Raw genomic sequence first — 8,790 nt, 5'->3', positions numbered from 1 at the left:
GAGATGTTGTTAGAAGGCGAATTGGAATTAGTAATCGTGAGCCACATCAAAACACTATTTAGATACAACGCAAACACAATTTTATGAAAGGTTTCTTCAAATCTTTCCTCAGATTAAAATTAGTCAAAGATTTTTTGAGATGACAAAACCATTTTATGTTAAGATTAATCATGCACGTACTACATGTTGTTGTAGGGTCCATGTTGAATTTTCCATGCATTATGATATTTATCGCTATACATGTTGTACTTTGCACACTAACGATGTTTTGCAAGAATGTGGTCTACAAGCACCTCCTAAGTCACCGAGAGAATTTATTTCAAGTTTACTATGTAGATGAGATGATGGGTGCATTTACTAGAAGATGATGTGTTTGAGAGGTTTTTGTCCTACATGTGGCGGTTTTCAACAGTTGCATAGATGCCTATATTTGGATAGCACACATGAAATTGGTAAGGAACTAGTTTCTATTGGAAAATATAAGTCAATCACATATGGTCTTAAATATGGAAAAGAATTAAAGAGGCATGAATTAGTGAAAAGGGATATATGTGCAGCTGATTTTATGAAGATGTTTCAAGAGAAACTAGTGTATGAGTACATAGGTCACACAAATAGAGCTAGGTGGTTAGATGAGCAATTCAAGTTGTGTAAGGAATTAGCTAACCCAAATACAAGAGCCTTTAAAGCCAATTTTCTGGGAAAAGGAAGGGACAACACCAATGGAAGAAGAGCAAACCAATCAGGGAGATGAAATGGCAAGACTTCATGATAAATACAATGCCCTAAGTGCTGGCATATGAAGAGACACTTCCTTTACAAAATAGTATGAGATGAAGACAAGGAATGGGCATAGGAGGAGAAGATGTGATGAGCAGCCCCAAAAGGACATTCAACACTGCTTTGGAAAGATCACCATTCCCACCTTTACTGTATATGTTACCCCATAATGAATACCCCACTCAATTTGCATCATGGAATCATATAATAATATTGATAATCAAAACAAGATCAATATAATATACCTGAATTTGACATCATTTCAATCATCTATTAGGAAGCAATGGTCCTAAAACCATCATAATAAATCAACCTATGACATTACGAATCTGCTACTTAGGAACCTCGAGAAGAGTGAGAATTATTAAGGATCTCAAACTTGGAATAAAATCTTATTATAATAAAGACAAAGAATGATAATGTGTCAGGATTTAATAAGAATTAATTTCTATGACTTTAAATATTAGTCCAATTGAATGTGAACTATTATGTAATTAGATTTCTTGCTCAAAATACAAAATCAACATTGTTTGAGATCATATTAAATGTGGTTTCAATTCTCAGTAGATAATAGAATTTTAACTAGAAGTATGGAAGGTTCTATAGCAATAGTGTCACTAATTGTCATAACATCTTAACTAACAACACAGGGAGGGTGCTTAAGCTTAAGCAACAATGTCTATGATCAAGCTGATATTTAATGGTTGCCAGAAATGCTCATCGAGCAGCACTAACCAATGTCAAGATATATGGCAGTGTGATATGCTTCTCAATTCTTAGAGCCCACTATATATTTTTCAGACAACTAGGGAATTATTTAGTTTCACCCACAAATTTAGTCTAACTCCACACTACATAATTTGTTTTCTAGCCATGACCATTTCAAACATTCTTCCAGTCATGTCCAACTGGTAATACACAATATTTTAGTCTCATTTTGTTGATAAATTATGGGCTAGGACCCATGTGATCCAATGTTGTAATAAACACACTTTCCATTAATAACCAGAATAGGTACTAATAAATCGATTTTCTTAAAAGCTTAGTTTTTTTAAATTTTATTTTTTTAATTATACATGAGTAGCTTGTGATATTGACAGAGAATAAGGTTTTCCAGATAAAACATACCTCGTAAATTTGAAGGGGTCGCCTGATGACCGCTCCAAAGTCCTCTTTTGTTTCAAATCTTTGAATATGGACCTGAATGCTACACCAACACTAGATGACACTCTCAATGTGCCCACCCCTAAAACTCATAGCTATTGTCACCTCATGAAACGTTACGATTGCAAGATAAGCATAGGATGGGTTTGTTAAAAAGGCTTTAGAATATTTCAAGAAAATGTGATTGGCAGGTATAAAACTAGATTCAACAACCCTTTCCAGCATCGTTCCTATGTCCTGGCAGACATGTACGCAAAACGTGGAAGTGTAGGTAGGGCAATGTGATCTGTTAAGCCGATGCCCCTGGAGGAAAGTCATCTCCTGCAATTCACTATCAACCATTAATCTCCTTCCCCTACACTTCTCTATTTGCATCCCCTCAAATTAAGAAGACCATACTGAGTTATAGGGCTCCCATCTCCTGCATGCTCATTGTTAGTCTCCTTAGTCCTTGGCCTAAAAACTTCCCCTATCCCAATCGTGGGACTCCATGCCTCATAAATGCCTGTTGTCTGCCCAATGGAATCGAGGAAATTGATTTCCATAAATGCCTATTTATTTCCTTCTTTCTTAGTTGTCCATCGCTCTTACATTAACCTCATTTCAACCTTATCTACTCCATGGCGTGTCAACATAATAACCTATGCGTAGCAAGGATTTAGACTTTACTTATTTTGACAAGACCATCACCTCTGTAGGCATTGGACTGTAATAAAATTATGGCCTATCTAAGACCATGAGCAGCTGAAATGTAATGGCACATTGGTGTGCTCCACCCTTGTACCTGATAAGGTGTAATGTTTACATAGCCGTGAAGTCTTGACTTGAGAAAAGTCATAGCTCTATGCCCCATCATTAAATTTGACCAACTCTACATCTTCATCATCTTTAAATATTTACTCTACCTCATATATATATATATATATAGTATTCTTATTTTTTCATATCTTATATATCCCTAAAAATATGTGTTAGAATAATATAACTTATACTATATAATCATTTATAAATTATAATATTGAAACAATTAGTTGAGTGCACAATCAAGGTCATATATCGTGTTATACTTGATAGATCACTACATGATCATTCTATTAATTTGTTCATAATTTTTTTCATGCCCTCCTAATAATATATTCACTAATTAATAATTATCTGGTGAGGACTTATAGGCTATAAAGCCTATCTAGTTTTGATGCCAAGTCTTTTATAGTAAGAAGAGATTATCACATAACTTTTCCACATGAGTTAGATGTTTATGGTTATCTAACTTTAAACTACTCTATTTATTGAATTTCTAGATAATGTAATATCATTATAACTCTAATGTCCCAATCTACTTGTATATATTTTCATAAAACAATGAACAACCCAACCATAGCTATTAATAATATTTCTCCATAAAATGCATGCAAAACGTATCATCATTGATAGGATAACTGACTTGCATTTAGTAAGAGACCTCAATGAGTGGAGTTTCATGCTGAAAAGAGTACTTGCAATAAAGATATTGAAATCAACGAGACATTATGCATTCAAAAATCCACAAGGAATATCTAATATTTATGGGTGAAATTGCAAATCAATCTAAGTTACATGTTTGATATCTTACTTATATCATGGCAACATAAAATGTACATATGCACTCAACATACCTCTTTGCTTGTTTATTTGAGAATGTTGCTAGGAATTAATAGGTGAATGATATATTGATCTACACATGAATCACTTGTAATCTCCTAATACTTGCATCTCTTGGTCAAGGCCGCGTACCCCCTAACACTTGAAGATTGTTTCAACCCTTTTGATTACTTGAAGTCCATGCTCAAATCACATCACAATAGTTAGTAGAAAATAGTGACCATATCCAAGGAAGCCCAAATTTACTCATACTCAACATAATAAGAAATAACTAAATCATCTGGACCATTATTCATAACATAACCTCTTTTCCCATCATGGAAGGCCAAAATTACAAGGATCACGCTTCTTCAAAGGAGCCATTATTTAGAGCCACCAAACTATCAACAAGAGTAGAAGCTATTAGGCTCATACAATTTTAGTACATATAAAGAGTCACCTTAAAAAACCCACACTAATTGCAAAAGATCAAAAGCTTTCCTAGAACAAAATTACAATATAACATAAGGATGGCGATAGACTATCAAATAGAAGAATGATCTCCTTATCCTTAACTACTCCCAAAATATTGATTATCATATAGAAAATATATATTAAAAAAAAATTTAACATCTAAAATATAATGTTGTTATTCTTTTCCTCTGTCAATTTTGTTCCATCAAATCTTTTATCTAATACTCTTTTAAAAATAGAGAACCTTACCAACATTAGAAATGAGGCGAATGTTGATTTTAAATTTTGAAATAAAAAGTGGTGAGTATGATCAATGATGCTAAGGCTCTATTCATATTGTGTAACAAGGCACAATAGGCTAGGGATAGGAAAGATTGACTTGCTACTCTTCAATTTCATATGGTAGTTTAATATATATTGTGGACTTTTTTAGACCGTACATCTTAATATATATTGTATTTAATGTCTCTTTGTGGGACTACATGCCCACCATCCATCCTCTCTTGTATACATGACAGTACATTTCTTTTCATTGACCAAAGGTGGACAAAAATATTTCACCGAAAGGATATTTTAACCGATTCTCATTGAATCAAAAGCGAGAAAAAAAAATTTGTTGAAATATAATCTTCACAAATCCTCACATTTTGTTGTCACATAAGAGAAATGTGAAGCAGAACTGGGCAGAGCAGATTCAAAGTCTTAGATCGAGGTCGATATATATATATATATATGGTAATATTTGAAAGGATATATGAAGGCCATGGTAGAAGACAATATTTACTTCACACTAAGTGAAGTTATGGAGGTAGTTGCCATGGATGTAAAGTGGGGAGTGTAAAGGAGTCTTTGGATTCATGAAGAACATTAAGGAGAAAAGATTAGTTATATCAAGTAAAAATAAAGAAAAAGGGAAGTGATAAATAAGGGAGGAAGAAAATAGGGAAGAAAGTGAGAAAATAAAGAGGGAGATCTAATTTATTTTGGTATGTAGCATCTACTACTCTTTTTCTTGTTGAATGATTTTGTAATATTTTGAGAAGACTGCAAGGCATGGAGTAATCCTCATAAGGCATGAAGGAACTATGTAAAGCACAAACCATACATATGAATACATGCAAGGCATAAATCATACATGTAAACCATGAAGTAATACACAAATACACACAAAGTACAAGCATATATGAGAAAGGTTCTCATGGAGTAGACATGCTAAAGACACATCGATCATGAAGCATATAAGAGAGAGGTATTCATGGAATAGACATCTGAAAACATCTCATTCATGAAGTAACAAAATGCTAAAGAAAATGTCAAGTAATAAAAAAACTTACAAGGATGAGGCATATTCATAACTTTTGCAGTCCCGCCATGGATATCAACACTAGAAGCAACTCATACTATTAGTGTACATACAAGACAATATGGGATTTAATTATACCTATCAACTTGTGTTGTTGTTGTTCGTGTTGGCTCTGTTGAACCCTGCAATTAAGATTCAATATACATTATTCAATAAGATTAACTATGCAACATAATGAAATATTAATAAGTGTGTTATCTTATTGATCCTCAGTTGGTTTCAAGAATAGTTTAATATTATCTACTTAACAGGGCCAACCACATGAAGGTGGAAGCTCATTCCCCCCCCCCAAACATCACTCTAAATTCCCCGTTAACATCTAACATTCAGTCATTCATTCTTTCTACCATTAATAAAATATAACATTCATTCATTAATATCACATAACATTCATTAACACATAACATTAATTAACATTAATTAACAAGCAACATTCATCAATATTAATTAACACATATCATTTATAACCATTCATTAGCACATATTTACATTCATTAACACATAAAAATCAGTCATTATCAAATAAGGTAGATTACAATCATTTCTTTTTTTTTCTTTTTCTTTGAAGCTATGAAAAGACTAAGTGGTTCACATCATTTTCTTCATCATTTCCCCCCTCTTCAGTTGTTTCGCCCTCTGCTCGTGATCCTGATGTATGCCTAGTCCTATACTGAGGACGAGGACACTAAAGTGAAGGGGGGTCCTCTGCAATAACAAAGAAATGGGTTAAATTCAAAATATTTTTTATTATTGTTACAAGTATTTCATTAATTTAGAGAACATAACTGTTGCACTCTTTACCTGATGGGGCCACATCATTTTGTCTAGCCTCAACCTCAACATGTTGAACACCCTCTAGATCCTTTGGAGTTGAAATACTAAAGGTTACATTAATGTTGAACACCAATTGCAATTAAATTTGTTTAAAATAATAATGGTGGTCCTCTTTACCTGATTGGGGAACATCACGTTCCTGATGTTGTGTACCCAAATCATGCTCCTTTTGGTCACCACCGACTACGTGCTCTAAAATATTAACAAAAAAGGTTACATTAATTACTACTCTAATTACAAATTAAGATGTTTAATTGTATTAATAATTACATAAATAAATTGGAATAGCAAATGAATACCTCCACTACTGGGATGCACATCCAGACCCTCATGTGCAGGTGGTGTTTCACGATTAGCAGGCTATATTCCAATGTCATGAACATTGTTATCATTGCTTGCTTATTTAAAACAAATATAGCCACTTTATGTTGGAACTCAACATCAATTAGATTATTGGTAAAGTATTCAATTTGAAACAATTTTCATTTAGCTTATTTACCTGTGTGACGGATGCACCAGAATATTTTGTTTGCCCACTCAATTCTCGTAGCCGATCAACCACGACTGTATAGCCTTGCTGGTAAGCAATTCTCTTGTCATCTTCAATGGGCGCTCTATTGAATTTAGAGCCCTGCATTTTTGCTTGGTATCGTGAATTTTTCTTGCATTGTTTGATAAAAAAAAATCATTTGCAATTTATAAATATTTTGATGTGACATTTCATTTACAGATACTTACAATTCATGCAACAAGTTTCATATAACCATCAAAGTTGAGTTTGTGTTGCCCGTGCTTTTCTTGTCTTGCCTTGGTTGCCTTTGACGTGTCACTCAGTCTATCAAAATTTTGAAATATGTTAGATTATATAAATATAAAGAGTAATTAATTAGTACATAATTACATTCTTAATAGTATCCCATACCTTCTTTTGGCATCTGGTGGTGTATTTCCTTTTTTCCTTTCAATCCTCTCCTTGGCATCCAAAATCAAGTCCTTCCACTCCCTCTCTGGAATCATGGGGGGATGCTCGTACTTTACATTCTTCTCTAAATGGGTCATGTATTGGTCCCTCACATACTTTAGATATGTGCTAGCTTTTTCAAGGAGCTTGGTTTTGTCAAAGGTGTCATTTCCAAACCACTCAACCATATCGTTTGTCAATTCATCTTTTAACCTTTTTTCTTGGTCATTCCACCTTTTAAAGAAAAAACAAACCTGTTAGATTCTGAAATGAACTGAAGCTACATTTATTATAGTTCAAGAAATGGATCATATGAAATCAAAATAGTGGATTGGGGTTAGTTCACATATGATGTTCCACCTTTTACGTATGGTGGGCCCAAATATCTGCAATGCAATGTCACTAAGATTTTTATAAAAAATATAATTTCCTACAAAAAATTTATGGGATCATTAGCCCAAAACAAGTGATCAGAAAGTAAATTACAATTAAACTATATATAATAATAATTTTAAAGTACCTGGAACCTTCTGTATCTTTAAGGGAATCATTTCTTCGTTGCTCACCACAAATATGGCCTGCAACGTTCCCGTACTAGAAGTATGAGAAGATCCAGGAAATGATGGTATGTTATCAGCAGCATTCACCTCTGGCACATCCTCATGTGCATCTCCTACTGCAGAAAATGAATCCACTATGAAATGCCCCCAAGAAAGAACGCTTGAAGGGAAATAAACACATAACAAAAAATAGAGCAAAAGAGGGATCTACTAATAGTGGGCGGGCCAATATGACGTACAATAGAGGATATCTGCATGCTATGTGTTGCTGATATTGCAATCGGCAATACAGGTGGGGCTAACCTCTGATGAGGCGCCGATGATATTTGCACAGGAACATTGACAACACCTGAAGAATAATACATTAAATATATGAAAAGTGCAAGAATTGTAAACAAGGATGAACCTTTATTATGAACATTGACAGTATCAAGTATGATGTATTTTGGGTACTCAAAGTGATAAGCCAAGCAAGTGATAAGCCAAGAAAATCATCATCACCTGAACTACCTGCAACACCCTGATCATGGCCACCAGTTTCACAAGGACGCATAAATTGTTGTAAAAACAACACGTACATATTTTAGTTAATGACATAAAAGAGTATAAAATATAAACCATTATTGAACTTTTGTTATAATTAAAGCTTTTATTACTACTTACTTGCAAGTTGTCTACTGTCCGAATCAATTTTTGCACCCTCTCTCGTATCTCATCAATCTGAGGCTCCAGGGATGCCAAAGCAACAATCTCTCTACTAATTTATCTAATAGACTTTTTTATCAATTCCATAGGGTTTGTGGAATTTCCAAGGTCGTCATCGCTTAATCCTATTGAGTTCACATCCCTAGAGAGGTGCTCAAGTACTGCAGCTCCCTTTCCCTTTCCCCGAACATCTTTCTGTGACAAGAATATCATTAACAATTACAAAATTAGTCTAAAACACTAAAAAAAAGAACATAATAATGTAACAGTTTGCTTCTAGCTAATTTGTACAATTACAATGAGGTTTACCTGTTCGGTAGAAGTGTCAT

This window comes from Cryptomeria japonica, chromosome 5 (assembly GCF_030272615.1).
Source record: "Cryptomeria japonica chromosome 5, Sugi_1.0, whole genome shotgun sequence".
NCBI lineage: Eukaryota > Viridiplantae > Streptophyta > Pinopsida > Cupressales > Cupressaceae > Cryptomeria > Cryptomeria japonica.
This window is presented reverse-complemented; position numbering follows the sequence as displayed.